Here is a 25,316-nt window from a genome sequence, read left to right as displayed (position 1 = left end):
TGCCTCGACACGGTATTCCAACAAGGAATTGTTTGGAAAGGGGCCACTGGACAAAAAGTGGCGGTGGGGAACTTTAGGAGATCCTATTTCCCTTCTCAACAACCCCAAAATAAGCAGGTATTTTCTTAGATGACAGAGTATTTTCTAGGTCATCAGGTCTCATATTAGAAAAGTTTGCCCACATTCTTTCAACCAGGATGCAATCTTCTGCATGCAAATCATTTCCCAAGAGTCTGCTCCCTATAGTTTGACTTGCTCATAACTAGATCAGTAATCCCCAGAAAAACCAAACTTTTGACAATCTTATTAATGGTTCTGAAAAGTACGAGATGTACGTAAGATGCAAGTTCTGATCTTAATGCAATTACATGGTAGCAGACACAAAACAGGGTGGTTTGCTTCTCATATAGAAATAATATGGCTCTGGCCAGGCATGGTGGCTCACTTGAGGTCAAGAGATCAAGACCAGCCTGGCCAACATGGTCAAACCCTGTCTCTACTACAAATATAAAAATTAGCCAGGTGCGGTGGCATGCACCTGTGATCCCAGCTACTGAGGCTGAGACACAAGAATCGCTTGAACCCAGGAGGCGGCGACTGCAGTGAAATGAGATCATGCCGGCGTACTCCAGCCTGGGCGACAGAGTGAGACACTGTCTCAAACAAACAAAAAACACAAACCAATCAGTACCAGCAGGTACAGAAAGCACGCTATGGGAGCTGAGAAGAAAAGGGTTACTTCTGCTGTGGAAGCCTGGGAGATTTCGTGAGATGGGAATTGTGACCGAGTGACAATGGGCAGAGAGGCAGGGCATGACCAGGTGCAGGAGGATATTAGGTTCAGTTTAACTATTCTGTAGATTATGTGGAGGGGAGTAATGTGAGCTGAGATTGACAGGCGATCCTGAATACCCAGCTAATGAGTTTGGCCTTTCTTCGGGAGACAATGGAGATCCACCTCAGTTTATTTCTATAGAGGAGAGGCAAAGTGAGACTAATCTAGCTGCTGTGTATATACAAGGAATTCTAGTGGTGGAGGGTGGGAGGGGAGATGTTAGCCCAAGCAGCAGCGCAGGAGGAAGGTTCTGAAGGACTTACTAAACGAGAGAAAGGAGAAATAGGAATTCAAGATCTGCCAGACGTAAAGGCCAGCTGAGGCAACGGAAGACCTGATCGGCTCATGTTTTAAGCTGGGCACCGGGCAAGCCTCCCAGTGACTTACAACAGAAGCGAAATCCTCAAAGCAAAAAGTCCCAGGCCATCTCATTGGATAGGAAGTCAGAATCACTTAGAGCTGGAAATGAAACTACAGATCACATATTTCCATTCTCTCAATTTAAAGATGTAGAAACTAGCCGGGTGTGGTGGCGCATGCCTACAGTCCCAGATACTTGGGAGGCTGAGGCAGGAGGATCACTGAGCCCAGGAGCTTGAGACCAGCCTGGCCAACACAGCAAGACTCTGTCTCTTTTAAGGGAGAAAAAACAACAACAACAAGATAAAGAAACTAGTTCCAGAAAGGTTAATTGGCTTCTCCAAGGGCACTCAGCAAATCAGTGACAGAGCCGAGTGGAAACCCAGGTCACCGAGTCCAGCGTTCTTCCCACAACCAAGCTGCTCCCCCCCCCAGTCAGTGTTCTTCATGCTAGAAAGGCCTGATGGTTTCTACAATTACAACCACCACCCCAACCACTGTGTCTTTTCTCTAAGCCCTCACATGTATCATTGTCCCTGGGTGGAAATCCCGTCCCTCCACCAAACCGTACTGTAGTTCTTCAGGGGAGAAACTTTACCTGCAAAGTCTTCCCAGCCAAGCTCCCCGACGCTGCTGCCACCAGTGCTCGCTGTCACTGTGGCGGCCGTCCGTGCACCCCCGCACGTTTCTATGGGCCCTGTTCTGTTCCCTCCCCCGCCATCATAAACTAAGAGCACAATCGGATCGTGATGGAAGGTGCTACAGTCTGCACTAACTGGTTTCTCCTAAGATTTTTTAACGCATGGAAGTACCAAATTAAATAATAAAGGCAACGCTGGAGGCCGAGATGGGAGGATCGCTTAGAGCCAGGAGTTCAAGACCAGCTGAGCAACACCGTGAGACCCCATCTCTACAGAAATAAGTAAATAAATAAATAAATAACAAAGGCCACATTTGAGAAGATAAGCTAAGAACTGGGAGGGTGTTCCCAAGGAGAGGACTGCATAAAGTTTGCCATATGGTTCATGTGGCATCTCCTCAGAGGATCGCTTTTGCTATGTGGTTTCCAGGAAATCTAATTACCTTTCTCTCCATCTCCGCCTTCTGCACACAGACATCCTCTTCCGGCTTCCGCCTTTATCACGGCCATTTTCACCAGCGCTGCCTAGGTTCTAGCTACAATACTATCCTCCAAGGAGGCAAGACAAGTTTTCTACATTGTAGCAATAATGTCAGGAATGTCTTCTCTTCAGAACACAATAGAAAGTAGAATATCAGGGATGCTGGACTAGCTCTTCCAAGGGGAACTGAGGAGGCTTAAATGGTCTCTGAAAAGGACACAGGTAGGGAGAGGAACTCTGCATCCTTTATTAAATATTCCATCTCTTCTCCCTTACCTGCCATATTCCCCATTTCACCATCCCTGGAATATAGTAACTAACTCATGAAGTCATTAAAAACAGGGTCCAAAATGTAAAATTGCTTTTTAAATATGACTCTATGATATTACGTTTAATGTGTCAGAAGCCACCCAGAAAACCCACCAAAAAATGTGCAGGTCCAAGCTAACTTGTGAGGTCATGAAGTCATCGCTGCACTTACCCCTGGAGCTCAGCAGAACTTAAAAATGCAGAATCAGTAAAGATGAGAACCAAGAATAGGTGATGAACCCCTGGAGAGCAAAGCCTTTTCTCTTTCACTTTAGTAACTATAAACCCCCGCAGTCAGTACCAAATGGATAAACCAAGGCACAGTAAACACAAGCCCTGGTCTCACCATCCTGTGATGAAATACGGAGGGAGAATGTTGTATCAAAACAGCCAAGAAGGAAAGAAACAGGAAAGCTATTTTTAATCCTGCTGAATAAAAGAAATGACCAAACAGTTAAAATGTGGGCTAATCAGTTAAAATGTCTTCCCAATATTTGAATGGGCATGGTGTTTCAGATATGCGGCTAGCATTTGGAAGATGAAAAAGTCTTGGATATCTGTTTGACAACAATGTGAATTTACTTAATATTACTGAACTGACCACTTTACAGTGTGTTTACTACAAAATTTTTTTTTATCACATTCAAAGTGTCTGTTTTCAAGGGTTGTAATGATTAAATGAAGCAATGGCACACAGTAAACGCTACATGGAAACATTCACCTTACAATTATTTCATCTTCCTCGCAATGACAGTTTGTGGAAAAACAGCAGAGTATCCTTCTCAAAATTCAGAGGTTTCTGAACAACAGAAATTCAAATGCTTTTAATAACACGGCCTGTGGTGTTCATGTGCCAATAAAACTATCTGCAAGAACGATCTGGAAATCCAGGTTACTACTTACAAAGCTTTACCACTTAAAGGTTTCAACCCAGAGCTTAAGTCTTAGACTACGGCAATAAGGGACTCTACTAAAAATCTCCACCCCAACCTTTTCTCTCTTTTTTCTTCTCACTTTCTCTCCTCGTCTTTTGTATTTCCTTTTCACTGTGAGCACTGAGCTGTGAGCACAGAAATCTGAACTTTGCCAAGATGCTCTGAGACAGAAGAGGAAGGGGGGAAAAACAGCAGAAAAGACAGCTAATCAGCATAGGGCAGGGAGCCCCGTTACCACTGCCCCTCTGCAGCTTCAGAGAGTAGCTGAAGGGAGTAACAGGATTTGCCGCCTTTGCAGCTGGCATCACAGCTCATTAGGGAAAAGTCTGTTCAACATCCTTCTACCTTCTCCACCCTCAACAACAAATCCTTCGAGCCGTGCAGTGGCTGCTGGGAAAAGAACTCAGAAGTGAGCAAGGGGACTAGCCCCAACCTCGCACAGCAGCGGGAAGAAGCAGAAGAAACAGGGCCTTCACCATACCTCTTACGAAAAGCAGTTAACCATTCTGCACTTCGTAAAGTCCTGCCTGCCTCATCCACGAAGATAATTTCCAGACTGGAGACAGCCAGGTGACATATGCAGGATATTGCTAAATGCCTTTATTGTAACCCTAACAACCCACTTAATACACCTTTTCTTAAATAACATTACAGGTGCCTTTTCTTGTTTGATGTGTGTCTAATCCCTGCATACATTTTCATTAATCTTTTGCTAAAAGGGTAGTAAGGACAGAAAGTCTTTTCATCAACTTCTGATTAAGGATCGAGATCACAGATTTGCACTACTGCCACTCGGTCACCGTAATTCCTTTGAGTGTATTTAAGGAGGGCGAAAATGTTTAAAGAAAGAAAAAAAAAACATGTTTGTTGTATTTTATTTAAGAGGGTTACAAATCTTCCTAATTTGCACAGGCACCAACTACTGCGTAGCATCTCTGTCAAAGATCTGGCTTCGTATCGGACCCGGAACCGCGCGGACACAAAGGAGATGCAAAGCAGGCCTCTTGAAGGCCTGTCCCAGCTGCTATCCAAGAGAGAATGCCTGGAGTGTGGGCTCAGAATACAGAAAGAAAAAAAGCACCCTGGCCTCCAGAAGGCTCCCCTGACTTTGACAGCTGATGCTTTCTAACTTGGTATAAATTAATTTAATCCCAAAGGCATGCCTCATGCCAATTTACACTGTAAAGTATAAATCAGCTCAAGTGGGTGTAATGGTGAGGGACCTGAAACCAGCTATATAACACTTTCAGTTGGCCAAGAGATGTATCCCAGGAGTCCCCAAAGGCTGGCCAGGTCCGTGTTGCTGCTTTGCTGCCACACCATGTCACTCCTCTCAGCCTTCCATCAAACAGCTGTGTCACTGGCTCGATGCTGAGTAACACCCAAAGGAAACCAAAATAGCTCCTCCCTCAAATACGACTACAACTCTAAAATATTAGGTTAACTGGAAAATATTAATTATACCAATATATGCGTAAATCTAGAACGGGGTTTTCTACAAACGTGTAAATTACTAAAACTGGCTCCAGAAGTTTAAAAAGGCTAAGAAGCAGCTCCATGAATCTTCTCCCATTAAAAAATGTCCATATGGCCAGGCGTGGTGGCTCACGCCTGAAATCCCAGCACGTTGGGAGGCTGAGGCAGGTGGATCACCTGAGGTCAGGAGTTCGAGACCCACCTGGCCAACATGGTGAAACCCTGTCTCAACTAACATGCCAAAATTAGCCGGGCGTGGTGGTGAGTGCCTGTAATCCCAACTACTGGGGAGGCTGAGGCAGAAGAATCACTTGAACCCGGGAGGCAGAGGTTGCAGTGAGCCGAGATCGCACCCACTGCACTCCAGCCTGGCGACAGAGCCAGAGTGTCTCAGAAACAAAACAAAACAACAACAACAACAACAACAACAAAAAAAAAAAGCCCATATTAACAATTCCTGAGCACTGTGAAAGTTGGAAACTATGCAGTATGTTCTAGGTTTGAGGAATCCAAGTTTGATTGTTTTTTTCTTTGTTCAAAAGTCTTCGGTGTCTCCCCAATACGTAACACAATTTCCTAGGTGACTAGAACAATTATACTAGGTGGCTAGTATACCGGACACGCATGGCCAGAGACAAAATCTGGAAAAGCAGGTTCGTGGCTGACCACAGACAGCCTCAGATACCAGACAGAGTCATCTGGACTTCATCGCTTAGACCCCATTTTCCAATTAGGATGTGAGTGTTCCCTGGGTTCCACGGTGTGTGGCTGGAATATAAAAAGCCACAGGGTAAAAATGGCATAGGTTCCTAGAGACTTTGACTTCGTGTTGTTGTTGCTTGTTGTTTGGGAGGATATTTTTACCTTAAAAACTTGCATGACTCTTAAAGATAAAATGAGAGGTGTCATTAGAGAATTTATGTTCAGAGCTGCTTTGGAATCTAGCTCCAGGCCTCTGAGGTTTGGAATCATCATTCTCTGCTACTAGGAGATCACTGCTGAATTAGTTGGAAATTGTGTGGGTACTGGGGAGTCACCAAAGACTTTGAACAAAGAAAAGAGAGAATAATCAAACTTGGAAGGTTAAGTTGGATGTGGTCTGCAGATCACACTGTTTGGGAGAGACTGGAGGGCGAGAAGAACCCTGGTCTAGTCTGGGAAGAGGTGACGGGGCCAATGCTAGAAATGACAGCGGAAATGGAAAGAAACGATGAAAGAACAGTTTCAGACACACAGTCAATAGGGTTTTGCAACTAACTGTAGGTGGAGAAAAATGGACAAGGAAAATTTTACTTAAGTTTTACTCCTGTCCAGGAAAAGAAAACATTATAGTATCTTTAACGGATAAACAGAAATAGAGGAGATAAAAGATGGGGCGGATGGTGAGTGATGCCAGAGATAAGGTCCTAGAAGTTTAACATGGGACTTCATCTTCCAATATTCTAGGTCCGGTTGCTCTTACATGATTGTGTCCTGGTCTCCTGCGTAAGAATGATAAAAATGTGCATAGATATAATTTTTTATTTTTATTTTTTTAACTATCTCGGCTCATTGCAACCTCCACCTCTCGAGTTCAAGCGATTCTCCAGCCCCAGCCACCCGAGAAGCTGGGACTACAGTCATGCACCACCACCCCCAGTTATTTTTTTGTACTTTTAGTAGAGATGGGGTTTCACCATGTTGGTCAGGCTGGCCTCAAACTCCTGACCTCAAATGATCTGCCCATCTCAGCCTCCTAAAGTGTTGGGATTACAGGCGTGAGCCGCCATACCTGGCCCACAGAAAATTTTATATACAATTTCAGTATGTTTGTCTGTGAGTGTGGTAGGTTCCTGTGACTGAATCAATTCAATCAGCTCAGCATCTTATGGACCTGTGATAGTGGGAAGCCACACAAGCAGAAAGGCAGCCGTGGTATCTGAAGACATACTATGTGCCAGGCTCTGTGTTACGTGCTGGGGACACAAAGAAGAAAAAAGAGGACCCTGCCTTCAAGTAGCAAAGATCTAGAAGGGAGGACAGGCAAAAAAACAGTAACCTTTTTCATGCAATGTGATGGACGCCACGGCAGAGCCATGCTGCTATGAAGACAGCAACGGCTGAAAGGCCAGCAGGAGCCAGCAGGCATGCAAGAGAAGAGGGCAACGGCACAGTACTCCAGCAACGTGCAGGTCACCGCCAAGGAAGAAATGTTGAGGTGAGCGTATGAATGAAGATTTCCAGACACGCCTGAAATCCAATCAAGAAGAAATCTGGACAGGTAGGACAACTAGGAACAGCCCGGGTAGGATTATAGTGAAGAAAAGAGAACTGGATTCTTACTGAACAAAAGAGTGTTATCATCAAAAGAGGATGCGCTGTATGCTGTCCATCATGGGAAAGAGGTCCCAAGATAAAGAACTGGCAGTACTCATCCCCCCTGCTGGGGGAGAGACAGTGATGACGCACTGTCGTGGGCCAAGAATACTTCATCAGCCCTGGGAGAAATGACCCCGTCAAAACGAATGCTTTCCCTTCTGATTCTCAACTCCTAGTACTGGAAGGGTGGTGGGTGTTGAATGGCAGGTAAACGTGAGGGCCATGAAAAGTACTGCTGGTCTCAGTGTGTCCCCCAAAGCTCAAGTACTAGGAAAGCTAATCCCCAGCGCAACAGTGTAGGGAGGTGGTGCCTAACTTGGGTCAGGGGGGCTCTGAATGGATTAATGCCATCTTGGGAGTGGGGTAGTTATCAAGAAAGTGGTTTCCTTTGCAAATGAGTTTTGCGGTCTTGCTCACTTCCTCTCACCTTCTCATCCTCCTGCCTCCCGCCATGGGATGACAAGGTGCCACACAACAGCCCTCAGCAGATGCTGGCACTCTGATACTGGATTTCCCAGCCTGAAGAACTAGGGGAAATACATTTCTTTTCTTTGTAAATTACTCAGTCTGTGATATTTTGTTATGGCAAAACAGTATGGACTAAGACAGTTATATATCCAATTTTAAATACAAGAAATAAAATTCTGAGACTTGGGAACTATGGTTATCAAGGGGCTGGGGGTTGCTGGATTTTTTGGAGACAGGGTTCTCGCTCTGTCGCTCAGGCTGAAATGCAGTGGTATGATCTCACTGCAGCCTCGACCTCCCAGGCTCAAGTGATCCACATCAGCCTCTGAGTACCTGGGACTACACGCATGCACCAACAAACTCAGCTAATTAAAAAAAAAATCTTTTTGTAGAGATGAGATCTCACTATGTTGCCCAGGCTGGTCTTCAACTCCTGGCCTCAAACAATCCTCCTGCCTCAGCCTCCCAAAGCGCTGGGATTACAGGCGTGAGCCACCACACCTGGGCAATATAGTTAAAATCTTAAACCTGCAAAGGTGAAGGCCAGACTTTCTGACCTGAACAAAATCACAAGAGAGCAAGACACAGATTACACAGAAATGAGGCGGCAGGGACTGAAAAAACTTTCTTTTATTCCCTAGTATCCCCATTTCCTTTTAGGCACCTTGAAAGAGCCCACATGAGGCCACACATTACTTATTTTCAGTAAGATGCTTAAACGACAGCAAAGGGCATACTCCCCCTTCTTCCACAAATCTCTTTTTCTTAACACAGGGACCTGCTGTTATCTTCCACAAACCTTTCTGTATTTTAAGTACCTCCACAGCAAAAACAAAAGACAAGCCCCAGTTTAAGGGGCCACAACAGACGACTGCCCTGTCCTTCTACCAAGAAGGACCTAACTAATGGCTGTCTTCTAGGGAACTGTTTCTGGGCCAGTATGCAGACCATATATGCAAAAACAGAATACGTTTCACAGCAGCTCATGGTCTCAAAAGATCGTGTGAATTCTCAGCAGTTCTCTTTCTGATGACCCATGGGGTAGTGTAGAAGAGAAAGCAGAAGCCAGCTCCCTTGGTCTGGTTTAGTCCCCACTCTCTCTCTCTTTTTTGTTTTTGAGACTGAGTTTCGCTCTTGTTGTCCAGGCTGGAGTGCAGTGGTGCAATCTTGGCTCACTGCAACCTCCAACTCCCAGGTTCAAGCGATTCTCCTGCCTCAGCCTCCCAGGTAGCTGGGATTACAGGCGTGAGCCACTGCACTGCCGCCCCTGCATCTCTCTCTCTCTCTTTTTTTTTTTTATCATCATCAACGAAGCAGTCTAGAACGCTCCAGTAATAAATGCAATTCTGGATTTTTTTTTTTTCTGAGACGGAGTCTCACTTGTCGCCCAGGCTGGAGTGCAGTGGCGCCATCTTGGCTCGCTGCAACCTCCACCTCCTGGGTTCAAGTGATTCTCCTGCCTCAGCCACCCGATTAGCTGGGACTACAGGTGTATGACACCATGCCCAGCTAATTTTTTGTATTTTTAGTAGAGACGGGGTTTCACCGTGTTAGCCAGGATGGTCTCGAACTCCTGACCTCGTGATCCGCCTACCTTGGCCTCCCAATGTGCTGGGATTACAGGCGTGAGCCACCACGCCCAACCCCGGGACCTTGAAAAAAGTGCCCCGAGTGCATCTGATGATCAGGCAGATTGGGGAATCTGCTTGGGAAGTAAGCACTGGATCTCAGTCCCTCCCCTTTGTTATCGCTGTGGGGCTCACCAAGTCCTGTCCTAAGGCTTTCATGGCATCTACAGATACGTTCCTCAAAGCGAGTCACCCAGCTGAGAGAGATCTCACACGTGTTCCGATTGTTCACTGGCTTCTCATAAGAGGATTATGCTGCCCATCCTCACTGACATCAGACTTGTTCATACGGCTTGCTCATGAAAATGTTCTGGCCAATGAAATATGAGTGAAGTGACATATGCCACCTCTGAGCAGAAGCTGAAACGATTATCACACTGTTCAAGTATAGCTGTTTTCCCTTTATCCCAAATAGGAACTGCTCCTTTAATCTAGAAAGCAGAAGGAAGACAGAAAGCGCAGAGTCAACAGCTGGTCTGGAAAAACTTGATGGACACTCCCCCCATGTTTCTGTGGCTGCTAAGTACTGAGCTTCTAGGACTGCTTGTTACTGCAGCATAGCCACGCAAAAGCACATACAGGCACGAGGAAGAGAGAAACGCTGAATGTAAAGGAAAAAAAATGAAAGGTTTTGGCCAGGCGCAGTGGCTCACGCCTGTAATCCCTGCACTTTGGGAGGCCGAGGCGGGCGGATCATGAGGTCAGGAGTTCGAGACCAGCCTGACCAACATGTGAAACCCTGTCTCTACTAAAAATACAAAAATTAGCCGGGCGTGGTGGCATGTGCCTGTAATCCCAGCTACTTAGGAGGCCGAGGCAGGAGAATTGCCTGAACCCAGGAGGCGCAGGTTGAGGTGAGCTGAGATAGCACCACTGCGCTCCAGCCGGGGCAACACAGCAAGACTCCCTCTCAAAAAAAAAAAAAAAAAAAGAGCAAGCAAGGTTTTAAGTAATAATAGCAGTTACCATCTTGGGGACAGATAACAGGTTTCCAATCTTTAGCTTATTTACTCTGCACAAAACCCTTCGAAGTAGGTATTAATAACATCACTTTACAGATAATTATCTCTCACAAAATAGAGTTACCTTCAATCCAAATGCTTACAAAGTTTCTTCTAAGATGCTAATTCAATTGTTTTAATTTTGAGTAACAGAAATTTGCATGCTTAAAGAAATTAGGGAAATGACAATAAATAGCCTGAAAACAACCTCAATCAATGCAGGTTATGGATGTTTACAGAGGTCACCTGATTGAATCCATTTTAAAAGGAGGGGAAGGCCAGGCGCTCTGGCTCATGTCTGTAATCACAGCACTCTGGGAGACCAGGAGATCAAGACCAGCCTGGTCAATATGGCGAAACTCTGTCTCTACTAAAAATATAAAAAATTAGCTGGCATAGTGGCATGTGCCTGTAATCCCAGCTACTCAGGAGGCTGAGGCAGGAGAATTGCTTAAACCTGGGAGGCGGAGGTTGTAGTGAGCCGACGAGATCATGCCACTGCACTCCAGCCTGGGTGATGGAGCAAGACTCTGTCTCAAAATAATAATCTAAATAAATAAATAAAGGAGTGGGGGGGTACTTTACCATATTCAATACATGTTCTGAGGATTCAACAGCATGTGTTGTATTCTCATTATTTAAATCACTTTAGGCAGGGTGCAGTGGCTCATGCCTATAATCCCAGCAATTTGGGAGGCCGAGGTGGCTGGATTGTTTGAGGACAGGAGTTCAAGACCTGCCTGACCAATATGGCAAAACCCTGTCTCTACTAAAAATACAAAAATTAGGCTGGGTGTGATGGCTCAGGCCTGTGATCCCAGCACTTTGGGAGGCTGAGGTGGGTGGATCACGAGGTTAGGCTTTCAAGACCAGCCTGGCCAAGATGGTGAAACCCTGTCTCTACTAAAAATACAAAAATTAGCTGGGCGTGGTGACAGGTGCCCGTAATCCCGGCTACTAGGGAGGTTGAGCCAGGAGAATCGTTTGAATCCAGGAGGTGGAGGTTGCAGTGAGCCGAGATTGCACCACTGCATTCCAGCCTGGGAGACAGAGCAAGACTCCATCTCAAAATAAATAAATAAATAAATAAATAAGAAAAGAAAAGAAACAATAGGTAGTGAATGCCTGTAATCCCAGCTACTAGGGAGGCTGAGGCATGAGAATCACTTGAACTCAGGAGGTGGAGATTGCAGTGAGCCAAGACTGTGCCACTGTACTCCAGCCTGGGAGACTCAGTCTCAAACAAAACAAAACAAAACAAAACAAAACAAGTTTAAATATAAATATTTAAGTATTGGTGTTTTAATGATCATGAATGTGCACCTACTTATAGGTCAAATACCCAACTGTCAAGTGAATTAGAAATTGTGACTTAGAAAAATTTTCAGAAAATATTATCAGAAGTACACTCAAAAACTTAATAGACAGGCTGACGTGCTCTCAAAAACTGTACCTCAATACTTCCCTTCGAAAGGAAGTTCTAGAATGGGCACAATGGCTCATGGATGTAATCCCAGTGCTTTGGGGGACTGAAGTGGGAGGACTGCTTGAGTCCAGAGTTTAAGACCAGCCTGGCAACTTTGTGAGACCTCATCTCTACAAAAAAATTTTTTTAATTAGCTAGATATGGGGGTGCGTGCCTGCAGTCCAAGCTATTCAGGAGGCTGCGGAGGGAGCACTGCTTGAGTCCAGGAGTTTGTGGCTGCAGTGAGCTATGAGCATGCCTCTGTACTCCAGCCTGAACCACCAAGCAGAGAAGAGAGAGACCTTGCCTCCAAAGGAAAAAAAGACTTTTATTCCTTAAAAATCTAATAAGCATAACAAATGTTGGTAGCTGCCAATATTAACTGAATTGGGCCAAGGTAGTGAGGGGTGGCAGAGCAAAGATGCCCTCTGTCAAACCCTAATCATCAGAGATAAGCAGCAGGGAGAATATGGCCACTTCTTTGACAACTTATTAAGAACTAGGAATTTTCTTATGTGGACACCTTTTTAAACTTGATACTAGTCAAGAAATTTCATCAGCTGGCCTAAAGGAAAGAAATTCCTGCCTAATTATCTGTCTCAACTGATGAAGCAGTTCACTAGTGAAACTTCATTAAAATGACTTGAAACCTCAGAGATGGTAACAAAAACCTCTATACAAAATCTTAATGCCAGTATTAGTGATGCAAACAAATTTTCATTCCCACCACTGCACTGCAACCAAGCCAAATTTAACAAATGGTTCTCAGCCTTCATCATACTAAGTTTAAAAGCAGCGTTTAAGTTAGTTGATGATTCTATCTTAAAATGATTTCTTCTCTTGGCTTTCAGGACACACCCACCCACCACCCCACTGCTATTTCTTTTCCATCTTTGCTGTTTTCCTTACCCTAACCCTCCAACTCTACTGCTGGAGAACCACCCCTTGAACCTCTTCTTTTCCCTGCTCTCCTTCCTTCCCTTTCTGTTCTACACCCACGGACCCTTGATAGCTCTTTCAGCATCAGGGCTCAAAATCCCATCCATTAGGCTGGCCCTCATTACACCGCCCTACCTCTCCTCAACTCCAGAGTCCCCTCATCCCAGTGCCTGTCCCTGATGTCAGCAATGAATGTCAAACAGGCAGTGCAAACTTAACAGAACCAAACTGAGCTTTGGATCTCACCTCTTCAAACCTCATTCCCTCTAACTCCCCAATCTCAGTAAATGACGTAGTTCTCTGGTTGCTCCAGCAAAAACTTGAGGCATCCTTGACTCTTCCCTTTTTCTCTCTTCTCACATTTAGTCAATTAACAAATCCTGATGACTCCATTCAAAAGAGATTCAGAAACCCCTCTCTTCTCATACCATCTCCACGACCCATTTGTCTGAGCTTCATCCATTTAAAAGCTTCCTAACCAAACTCCTTGCTTCTCTCTGTCTGCTCCTCATATCAACAGCTAGTGAGCCTTCGAAGTCAGTCGGAGCATTCCACCCCTTTGTACCAATGTCTCCTTTGGAACTAAATCCAAAGTTTATATGACCTCTAAGACCTCACCTTGTGCAGCCTCCTGGGCTGACACGCTAACTTCGCTTCTCACTACTCTCATCCTTGATTAACTCCCTAACTCATACTGGCCTCTTACCTGCTCCTCAAACATACTCAGCACTCCTGCCTGGGGCCTCTGCACTAGGCTCTGCCTGGAATACCCTCTCCCTCACTTTCTGTAGGTCCAGTCACTGTCTCGTCCCTCTACTCTGTTTTATTTTTCTAAGTAACTTACCAGCTACTGATTATATACATTTATTTTCTGTCTTCCACCATTATTAAAGCTCCTTGAGGAGCTTTGTCTATTTTGGGTTTGTGGCTGTTTCCCCAAAATTGTATTTGCCCACAGCGAGTATTTACTAAATTTTTTTTGAGATGGAGTCTCGCTGTGTTGCCTAGGCTGGAGTGCAGTGGCGCGATCTCGGCTCACTGCAACCTCCGCCTCCCAGGTTCAAGCAATTCTCTGCCTCGGCTTTCCGAGTAGCTAGGATTACAGGCGCCCGCCACCACACCCGGCTAATTTTTGATTTTTAGTAGAGATGGGGTTTCACCATCTTGGCCAGGCTGGCCTTGAACTCCTGACCTCGTGATCCACCTGCCTCGGCCTCCCAAAGTGCTGGGATTACAGGTGTGAGCCACCGTGCCCGGCTTTAGTAAATATTTTTAAAAATTAGTTAGCCAGTTCCCACAATCCAAGAATCTCAACTTAACAAATGAGGTTAACCTATTTATGCCTAGTGTTCCATTATTGGAACGCTAAGCATGTAGGAGTTATTCATATCCTACTGCTCAAGGTCATTGCTGAGGTCTGATTGCAAAAATTCAAATAATTGCAACCTCGGCCATAAATGGGTTTAAACATACACCCTAGTAAGAAATGCCCTAAATTCTAGCCATTAGAAGGGACAATAAGGAAAAATATGAATACTAAAAAGCATATCATGACAATAAGGCATCTGAAACATTTTATGGCTACACTGAAGTTTCCTATGAAATAGTTTAAAAATTACCCAGTCTGTGAAAACTATTTTCTCCCAAAATTAAATCTGTAACTACAGGTTAAGCATCCCTTATCCAAAATGCATGGGAACATAAGCATTTTGGAGTTCACTTTTTTAAAAATTTTGGGATATTTCCATATACAAAATGAGGTATCATGGGGATGAGACCCCAGTCTAAACATGAAATTCATTTATATTTCATATGCATCTCATACATATAACCTGAAGGTAACTTTATGCAATATTTTAAATAATTCTGCGCATGGAACAGTTTTCTCTGTGTTTGGACTGCAACCTGTCATATAAGGTCGGGGTGGAATTTTCCACTTGCGGCATCATGTCAGTGCTCAAAAACGGAGACCAGATGTGGTGGTTTAGGGATGCTCAACGTGTGTTCATTAGCAGAGCAAATACAGGTGTTGCTCTCTGCGGGAAGCTGACCCATGGATATAAGACACCAGCTAGAGAGAACCACTTCTTTAGGTCTACAGAGTATCAAAGAGCACGCGGCGATGAAGAAAAGCTCCACTTTGAGTATGTTTTTCTCTTTTCTTTTTTGAGACGGAGTCTCGCTCTGTCATCCAGGCTGGAGTGCAGTGGCGCGATCTCGGCTCACTGCAAGCTCCACCTCCCGAGGAGCTGGGACTACAGGCGCCTGCCACCCCACCCAGCTAATTTTTGGTATTTTTTAGTACAGACGGGGTTTCACCGTGTCAGCCAAGATGGTCTCGATCTTCTGAACTCATGATCTGCCCACCTTGGCCTCCCAAAGTGCTGGGATTACAGGCGTGAGTCACCGTGCCCGGCCCATTTTGAGTATCCTTTTTTTTTTTTTTTGAGAAGGAGTCTGGCTCTGTCGCCCAGGCTGGAGTGCAGTGGCCGGATCTTGGCTCACTGCAAGCTCCGCCTCCGGGATTCACGCCGTTCTCCTGCCTCAGCCTCCCGAGTAGCTGGGACTACAGGCGCCTGCCACCTCGCCCGGCTAGTTTTTTGTATTTTTTTTTGGTAGAGACGGGGTTTCACCGTGTTAGCCAGGATGGTCTCGATCTCCTGACCTCGTGATCCGCCCGTCTCGGCCTCCCAAAGTGCTGGGATTACAGGCTTGAGCCACCGCACCAGGCCGTTTTGAGTATTCTTAAACCCATGTCTTTGTATCTCTACTGTCACTGCTCTAATATGGACACTGCTATGGTTTGTGTCTTCCAAAATTCACTGTGGTGGTACAAGAGGTAGGGCTTCTGGGAAGTGACTAAGTCATAAGGGTTCTGCACTGCCGGATGGGATTAAAATCCCTACGAAAGAGGCTCCAGATAGCTGCCTGACCATTCCATCTCTTCTGCTGTGTAACTGCACTGTGAGAAGATGCTGCTGATGGTACAGGCCCTCACCAGACACTGAATCCGCTGATGCTGTGGTGTAACGTTCTAGCCGCCAGACCTGTCAGAAAAGGTATTTCTGTAATAGCAGCAGGAAAGGACTAAGACAGGCGGGGATTTTTTTTTGTTTTTGTTTTTTTTTAGAGATGTTTCCCTCTTGTTGCCCAGGCTGGGGTGCAATGGCACAATCTCAGCTCACTGCAACCTCCGCCTCCCAGGTTCAAGTGATTTTCCTGTCTCAGCCTCCCAGGTAGCTGAGATTACAGGCATGCACCACCATGCCTAGCTAATTCTGTACTCTCAGTAGAGATGGGGTTTCTCCATGTTGGTCAGGCTGATCTTGAACTCCTGACCTCAAGTGATCCACCTGCCTCAGCCTCCCAAAGAACTGGGATTACAGGCGTGAGCCACTGCGGCTGGCATTGGAAAGCAGGTTTTGATGACCTAAACTTCTCACCAGGACTTTCAAACTGGTTCCCCATATCCAATACAGACTAAACCTCTGCCCGATTAAATTGGCTTAAATTCAATTCTGACAATATTGCTTTTGTGTAGAAGCCTCCAAAGACTCCTCGCAATTCAACAAATTGAGTGTGTATCTTGAGCTTAACATTCAAAGCCTCCCCAAAAGACCTCAACCTACACCTTCTCAGTATCAAGATCTTTATCTTTTTTCTTTCTTTCTTTTTTTTTCTGAGAGGGAGTCTCACTCTGTTTCCCAGCCTGGAGTGCAGTGGCGCGATCTCGGCTCACCTCAAGCTCCACCTCCCGGGTTTACGCCATTCTCCTGCCTCAGCCTCCCCAGTAGCTGGGACTACAGGTGCCTGCCACCACGCCCGGATAATTTTCTGTATTTTCAGTAGAGACTAGTAGAGACAGGGTTTCACCGTGTTAGCCAGATAGTCTCTATCTCCTGAGCTCGTGATCCACCTGCCTCGGCCTCCCAAAGTGCTGGGATTACAGGTGTGAGCCACCACACTTGGCTAAGATCTTTATCTGAAAAAAAAGTAACAGGTACTGCCAAGCACCATGGCTCACGTCTGTAGTCCCAGCACTCTGGGAGGCGGAGGCGGGTAGATCACGAAGTAACCAACATGGTGAAACCCCATCTCTACTAAAAATAAAAAATAAGCCGGGTGTGGTGGTGTGCACCTGTAGTCCTAGCTGCTCAGGAGCCTGAGGGAGGAGAATTGCTTGAACCCGGGAGGCGGAGGTTGCAGTGAGCCAAGGTCACGCCATTGCACTCCAGCCTGGGTGAGACTCCATTTCAAAAAAAAAAAAGTATCAGGCACTTCCCAGTCTTGACTCATGTTGTTTCTTCTGTTGGAATAGGCATGGTTTCTTCACTCCCACCGAATCCCATCACAGAGGAAAAATACGGGAAACAGCTGGAATGAAGACTGACTGCTGTGTATTCTGGTGCACAAAGGCTTGACCATGAGAAGGGCTCACACACTTGGGCTCACTGGAGTATGCTAATTGCTTTTACCTGGATAAACTGGTCTACTGATAATGAAAGCCGGACCGGGTGCGGTGGCTCAAGCCTATAATCCCAGCACTTTGGGAGGCTGAGACAGGTGGATCACGAGGTCAGGAGATCGAGACCATCCTGGCTACCACGGTGAAACCCCATCTCTACTAAAAAAAAAATACAAAAAACTAGCCAGGTGTGATGGCGGGCGCTGTAGTCCCAGCTACTCGGGAGGCTGAGGCAGGAGAATGGCGTAAACCCGGGAGGCGGAGCTTGCAGTGAGCTGAGATCCTGCCACTGCACTCCAGCCTGGGCAACAGAGCCAGACTCCGTCTCAAAAAAAAAAAAATGAAAGCCACCAAACTCCTCGCCAGGAGTTTCAGAAGAAAGTACCTGGCAAATGATGGTAAATTCTAAATGAATCCTAACCCCAGTAGGAAGTACAGATGGGGTGGGGAATATCAGGAGTTTGCTGTATCCATTTTTCTGCCTGAGGCATCTACCAACTTTGAATACTTGAAAGAGAATGGGACTGGAAAAATGCTCTCACACAAATGGAATATTTAAGAGGGGATAAAGGAAATAACTTTCTTAAAAAAAAAATCACCATTGTTTTAGGAGACTGGTGGGAATCAAACCTAGTATCAGTAAGTTGTCTATCAGCAGTTGCTTTGGATAAAAATAAACTCTGAACCAACAGAGAAAGAGAAGAGAAGCTTTCCTCATATCAGATTGACTAGGACCTACAATCAACAGTACGTCCCACTTCTGCAAATAAGAGCTGCTAGAGCTGCTGGTAGAGCAGCATGGCCGGGGAAACCCATCGCGATAATGGGTGATTCCCAGATGCAGGGAATTAGGGAAGTAACCACAAGATTGACAGGTCTACAAAGAGACACACAGTCACCCAAATAGGCCTCCAGGATGGAACTAAAGGCCAGCTAAGACTAAGCTAAACTTGGCTAGTTTTTGTGGGGATGAAACACTGCTGCTAACCCCAGAAGAGACCTAGAAAGGATGAAGTCCTAGGCAAGAAAATAAAGATTTGGTATAAACATAAGATATTTCCTTCCCCTCTGCCCTAAAAATGAAGTTTCACTTTGTGGGAGAGAAACCTGTGATGTGAAAATACAGGCTGCAGCTGTGTAGCGTTCATTAATGTGATTCAACTATTGGGACATAAGGAAACTGGGGATGACAGGCACTGGCTAGAGACAGAGACTCTCCATATAATCTAAGACTTGTCAATCTGAAGGTCTGAACTAAAATGAGAGGGGAAGAGAAAACTGACGGGGCAAGAAACTGAAGCCCCAGAATCAAGACACCTGGGTCACTGGGGAATACATGAATCACATGTGAATAACCTTCAGTCCCTCTTAAGAGGTCAGACACGGTGGCTCACACCTGTAATCCCCGCACTTTGGGAGGCTGAGGTGGGCAGATCACCTGAGGTCAGGAGTTAGTGACCAGCCTGGCCAACGTGGTGAAACCCCGTCTCTACTAAAAATACAAAAATTAGCTAGGCATGGTGGCACGCACCTGTAATCCCAGCTACTCGGGAGGCTGAGGCAGGAGAATTGCTTGAACCCAGGAGACAGAAGTTGTAGTGAACCGAGATCATGCCACTGTCCTCCAGCCTGGGTGACAGAGCAAAACTCTGTCTCAGAAAATTAAATCTAAATTTTTTCCAAAGAAGAAACCTCAGAGAAGACTTCCAAGTTGCAAGTGTACACAGAGAGGTGTCATAGGTGAGGGGCTATCAAAGACACCAAACGGCTGCCTGGGCTGGAAGAGGAAGTTATAAAAATAAAGAAGGCCAGGTATGGTTACACGAATACGTAGTCCCAACTACTCAGAAAGCTGGAGAAAGGAAGAGGAAGAGAAATAGATCAGTGGAGTAGAATAAATACCCTGAGAAACACCTGCACAGCACACACTAAGCTGCTACTGGTATAAACACATGTGGCCCTTCATAAACCCAGCTTATAAAGTTACATGCTCAGCTTAAGGAGTTAAAAGGGTAAGAGGCTTCTGAAGAATTTGTTTCAAGACAACTGCTTTAGGCTGCATATTTGAAAAACCCATGTGAAAAGCCAGGTTTCCTGTGTTGAAGACTTTCAAAGAGTGAAGGATGCACAACAGACTTCCACCACAAAGAAGTTGAGGAGTTTGCAAAGTGGCTCTAAAGAAGCAACTATAATAATTTCGGCATGTGGCTTTTGCTGTTCTCTTTTTCTATTTCTCTGTATTTTTGGTAGAATGAAATTGCATCTTTGGGCAGGTGCTGTGGCTCACACCTGTAATCCCAAAACTTTGAGAGGCCCAGGCGTGGGGGAATCCCTTGAACTCAGGAGTTCAAGACCAGCCTGGGCAATGTGGTGAAACTCTTGTCTCTACAAAAAAAAAAAAAAAAAAACACAAAAAAAATTAGCCAGGCATTGTGGCGCTCAACTGCAGTCCCAGCTACTCTGGTGGCTGAGACGGGAGGATCACCTGAACCCAGGAAGTTACAGGGGCAGTGAGCTGTGGTCACGCCACTATGCTCTACCCTGGGACTCAGGGCTGGGACGCAGGGCTGGGCAGGGCAAAGGAAACAAGGAAGAAAGAAAGAAATTGCATTTTTGTTATGGATCTTTTTTCTAAAATACAAGCCCTAGAATGACCCTGGAGGTCTTTAGGCCCTGAGTAGATCACTCTGCAGGTTCTTACTGTAACTGGAATATACAACAGACAACTAAAATCAATCCTTTGGAATCTAGGCTTCCTTGGTCAGCCCTTGAAATACTTTTGTGTAACTCAGTAATCAGAAGGGATAGAAGTGCTTAGGGTAAGAAGGGATGATTTGCTTTTACTTTTCCCAAGTATAAGTTGCTTTCTTCTCAAACTGATGTAGACAGTAATTCATAATGACTCAGTCACTATTATTTACGTGTGCAAACTTCACAATTTTTAAAGCTTCTAAAGTGAGATTTTTTTTTTGCTGCTTTTAAAGGTATTTAAAACTAAGTACCTAGACTGAGGTTAGACATATAGAGTAATGCAAACAATAAACTCAAGAAACTTGCTCCTTCATAAAAAAAAAAAAAAGTCAACAAAGTACCATCTTTTTAAATCAGTGCTTTCCAAGAATACTTGGTAATAACAACTCTGAAGCTTTAATTCTTCCTTGCATGATCCATGTGTACCTAAGTGTTTTCTGTTAGAGGTTTTACTATTCACTCTGTTTTTAAAAAATAACACTTTTTACTTTGAAATAATTATAGATTATATAAAAACTGTATAGGGAAATCCCATGTGATCTTCATCCACATTTCCCCAGTGACGTTAACTATAATATTAAAAATAAAAAAATTGACATTGGCACTATTTTACCCACTGTATTAAAACTGCACCAGTGTTACATGCACTCGCATGTGTGGGTTGTGTGGGTCTATGCTTTTTTTTTTCTTTGAGACGTTGTCTCGCTCTGTGGCCCAGGTTGTAGTGCAGTGGTGTGATCTCGGCTCACTGCAACCTCCGCCTCCTAGGTTCGATCAATTCTCTGCCGCAGCCTCCCGGGTTCAAGTGATTCTCCTGTCTCAACCTCCTGAGTAGCTGGGATTACAGGCGTGTGCCACCACACCCCAGCTAATTTTGTATTTTTAGTAGAAACAGAGTTTCTCCATGGTGGTCAGGCTGGTCACGGGCACCCGCACCACACCTGGCTAATTTTTGTATTTTTAGTAGAGATGGGGTTTCACCATCTTGGCCAGACTGGTCTTGAACTCCTGACCTTGTGATCCACCCGCCATGGCCTCCCAAAGTGCTGGGATTACAGGTGTGAGCCACCACGCCCGGCCAATTCTACGCAGTTTTATCGTATGTATTGAGTTATGCGGCCACCACCACAATTAAGATGTAGAACAGTCGCATCACCACAGGGCTCGCTTGTGTTATTCCTGTTAGCTATGTCCACTCTCCTCTCGCCTTATCTCTTTGTCTAGCCCTTTCTGAACTAATGGGGTCTTGGAATCTAACACTGATTTTAAAATATAGTACTTTGCTGACTTTTTTTTTTATGAAGGAGCAAGTTTCTTGAGTTCACTGTTTGCATTACTCTATGTGTCTACCCTAAGTCTGGGTACTTCATTTTAAAACACCTTTAAAAGGAACAAAAAAAATCTCACTTCAGGAGCTTTAAAAATTGTGAAGTTAGCACTAATCTGTTCTCTGTCTCTATAATGTTATTATTTCAGTGATGTTGTATGTAAATGGAATAATATCATATATAAGCTTTCTTTCACTTAGCATAATTTCCTTGAGATCTATCCGAGTTGTTGCACGAATCAATACTTCATCTCTTTTTACTGCTGAGGAGTCGTCTATGGAATGGCCGCACCATCTTTTTGTTAACCATTCACTAGCTGAAGGACATCTGGGATTTTGCAGCCTGAGAGCTACAGCAAATAAAATCGCTACGTATATTCATCTACAGGGTATTTCCCCCTGGCATGAAGGTCCCAAAAGTGCACCTGCTGGGAAATATGGTCAATGGATGTTTATACTTGACAAATGTTTACTGAGCACTCACGTGCAAGGCAACCATCTACGTGTTGGGTTATACACTGAACAAAATGCAGAGAACTCCCTGCCCTTGGGGAGCTTATGCCTCAGTGAAGAGTTCCTGAGAAGAAACAGGCTACAGCTCAAACAATTTTACAAAATGATAGAATTTTATTAACGAAAGGCATTAGGAATGAATTGCCAAAATATCACACACAAGAAAACAGAACTGAGCTAGATTCCAAGACCCTATTAGTTCAGAAAGGGCTAGACAAAGACAGCAAGATAAAACTAGTAAATATAGGTCAGGCGCAGTGGCTCACACCCGTAATCCCAAAACTTTCGGAGGCTGAGGCAGGTGGATCACCTGAGGTCGGGAATTCGTGACCAGCCTGACCACCATGGAGAAACCCTGTTTCTACTAAAAATACAAAATTAGCTGGGGTGTGTTGACACACGCCTGTAATCCCAGCTACTCAGGAGGTTGAGACAGGAGAATCGCTTGAACCTGGGAGGCTGAGGTTGTGGTGAGCTGAGATAGCGCCATTGCACTCCAGCCTGGGCAACAAGAGTGAGAAACGCTGTCTCAAACAAACAAACAAACAAACTAGTAAATATAAATTCCAGTTAAATAACCTGACCAGATAGGGAGCAAATGGGATTAACGAGGATTAGAAACATAAACATGTACTACATGAAACGCTACCCTTATTTTAAAGGTGTTAAAACATTTTTGCTCATCTTTCTTTTTTATACGGAAGAGTGCCACATATGAGGCCCCAGATGTAGAAGAGTAAAAATGTATCTACAACACAATATTTTTGTTACCTGTTTATTCTAAGATATGAATTTATTTCAGTCCATCTCCATATTGTGATGCCGTAATAAATGAAAGCATTTTTACCCCAAGGCCGAGATAGAACAAGCTGGTTGTCTTTATATAAAAACAGTGAGTGCTTGAGGAAGGTTGTTACTCTTTTTTAAAAGGGATGTTTCTGAAAATTTCCTGAGGAAACCAGGAATTTCTCAATTATATTTTTTGATACACAATATCTACCATATTGTCTGAAACCATAAAAAAAAATTTATAGTTTTAATTGTGGAATAAACAGTTACTACTGTGACCTACTTGAAGGCCCTTTTGCAGATAAAAATGTAAATTGTTTCAAATTATAAATGACAAAATATTAGGGCACTGAAAAATAGATCACTTTGAGAAAAACAAAATTGATTCCAACAATTATTTAATGTTCTATATTGCCTTTTCACCTCTTAGAAGAATGGCTGTGAGGAATTTGCAAAATAAGAGGAAACAAGATGGTCAGAAAATACAGCATATTATAAAATATAATGAAAGTGTGATTTAAAAGTATGATGTTGGGATTAAATGAAATAGAAGAGAATGGAAAATCCAAAAGCAAACTCAACTATATATAACATTTTAGAATATAGTATTTTTTTTTTTTTTTTTTTGAGACGGAGTCTCGCTCTGTCACCCAGGCTGGAGTACAGTGGCCGGATCTCAGCTCACTGCAAGCTCTGTCTCCCAGGTTTATGCCATTCTCCTGCCTCAGCCTCCCGAGTAGCTGGGACTACAGGTGCCCGCCACCTCGCCCGGCTAGTTTTTTTGTATTTTTAGTAGAGACGGGGTTTCACCGTGTTAGCCAGGATGGTCTCCATCTCCTGACCTCATGATCCGCCTGTCTCGGCCTCCCAAAGTGCTGGGATTACAGGCTTGAGCCACCGCGCCCGGCCAGTATTTTTTTTTTTTTTGAGACAGAGTCTCGCTCTGTCACCCAGGCTGGAGTGCAGTGGCCGGATCTCAGCTCACTGGAAGCTCCACCTCCTGGGTTTTACGTCATTCTCCTGCCTCAGCCTCCCGAGCAGCTGGGACTACAGGTGCCCGCCACCTCGCCCGGCTAGTTTTTTGTATTTTTTTTTTTTTTTAGCAGAGACGGGGTTTCACCGTGTTAGCCAGGATGGTCTCGATCTCCTGACCTCGTGATCCGCCCGTCTCGGCCTCCCAAAGTGCTGGGATTACAGGATTGAGCCACCGCGCCCGGCCAGAGTATAGTATTTTTATCAATGGTACAACAGTAGACTATTCAGTGTGCTGTAATAATAATAATACTTGGTTAAACATTGAGGGGCGAGGTTTTGATTCTACCATGCATCACGGGGATTAAATAGTTAAATATTTAAAATACAACCGTGAAAACCAGAAGCAAGTGTGGGTATCACAACCCACATGATTTTGGATCTGCTGATCTCTCCTCAGTTGAGTTCTGATATGAGATCACAGCCTCAGCTAATACCTTCACTGCAGCTGAGCCACAGAACGTGTGAGGCCATAAACGTGCGCTGTTTGGGGCTGGGCGCCGTGGCTCACACCTGTAATCCCAGGCGGATCAGCTGAGGTCAGAAGTTCAAGACCAGCCTGACTAACATGGTGAAACCCTGTCTCTATTAAAAATACAAAAATTAGGCGGGTGTGCTGGTGCGCACCTGTAGTTTCCCGAGGGGAAAGCAAGGCAGGAGAATCGCTTGAACCCAGGAGGTGGAGGTTGCAGTGAACCGAGATCGCGCCACTGCACTCCTGCATGGGCAACAGAGCGGATTCCGTCTTAAAAATAAACAAATAAATAAATAATGTGCTATTTTAAGCTGCCAAGTTGCATATACCATACACATCAATTGATACCTAATACAGGCCATATGCAAGAAAGACATTATAATGATGGACCATGAACTATAAAGTGGGTCAGGAGAGTAGAGAGGAGAAAAGATGAAGGATCAATGTGTGTAAATCCTGGGAAGATGAAGACTGCCAGAGACAAGGTTCTAGGAGTGTGCTATGTAAAAAGCAGAGGTTCTTCAAAGACTTTCCTCCCCATCTAATTAGGAGGAATAAATAGTAACTTCTCTTAGAAGCAAAATTTATTCAAAGACCTGTGCTAACATTCTTAAATATCTGCTAGCCGTAATAAGTAAATCAATGTACTTTATGTTTTTAGCTCCCACAATTTAGCCTAATTATTTGCCCTGGCATGCTTCTACTGGTCCAAGCAAGCATCAGGTCACAGCCTGTACCTCTTCCTTATTTTACCTTTCTTAGCATTCCACAAGTTACTTCGTCCTTCCTTTGTTCTCCTCTGCCCTTGTCTCTTTTTAAAAGTTCTAAGTTGCTAGCCAATCGGGACAAATACAGAATATGAGGTCCTGCTCCAGCCAATGGAAACCAGACACAGCAGTAGAGTGGACATGTCAGGTTATAAATGACCCTGTCTCCTGTATTCAGTGTACTCTCATGGCAAAATTGCTGGCGAGTGTACCCTTTCTGCACAAAGTATAAAAATGGCCTTGCTGAGGAGATTAATTTTTTTTTTTTTTTTTTTTTTTTTTTTTTGGGGGGTTTCCCCCTT

General features: G+C 44.6%; 1 protein-coding gene across 1 annotated transcript in view; it reads right to left on the bottom strand.

The window, feature by feature from the left end:
• Positions 1-25,316, bottom strand: part of LOC112633026 (cat eye syndrome critical region protein 2) — a 200,270-nt gene that overhangs the window by 82,336 nt on the left and 92,618 nt on the right. The gene's annotated exons all lie outside the window — the stretch shown is intronic.

The sequence above is a fragment of the Theropithecus gelada genome, chromosome 10 (genome assembly GCF_003255815.1).
Source record: "Theropithecus gelada isolate Dixy chromosome 10, Tgel_1.0, whole genome shotgun sequence".
Taxonomy (NCBI): domain Eukaryota; kingdom Metazoa; phylum Chordata; class Mammalia; order Primates; family Cercopithecidae; genus Theropithecus; species Theropithecus gelada.
This window is presented reverse-complemented; position numbering and strand designations above follow the sequence as displayed.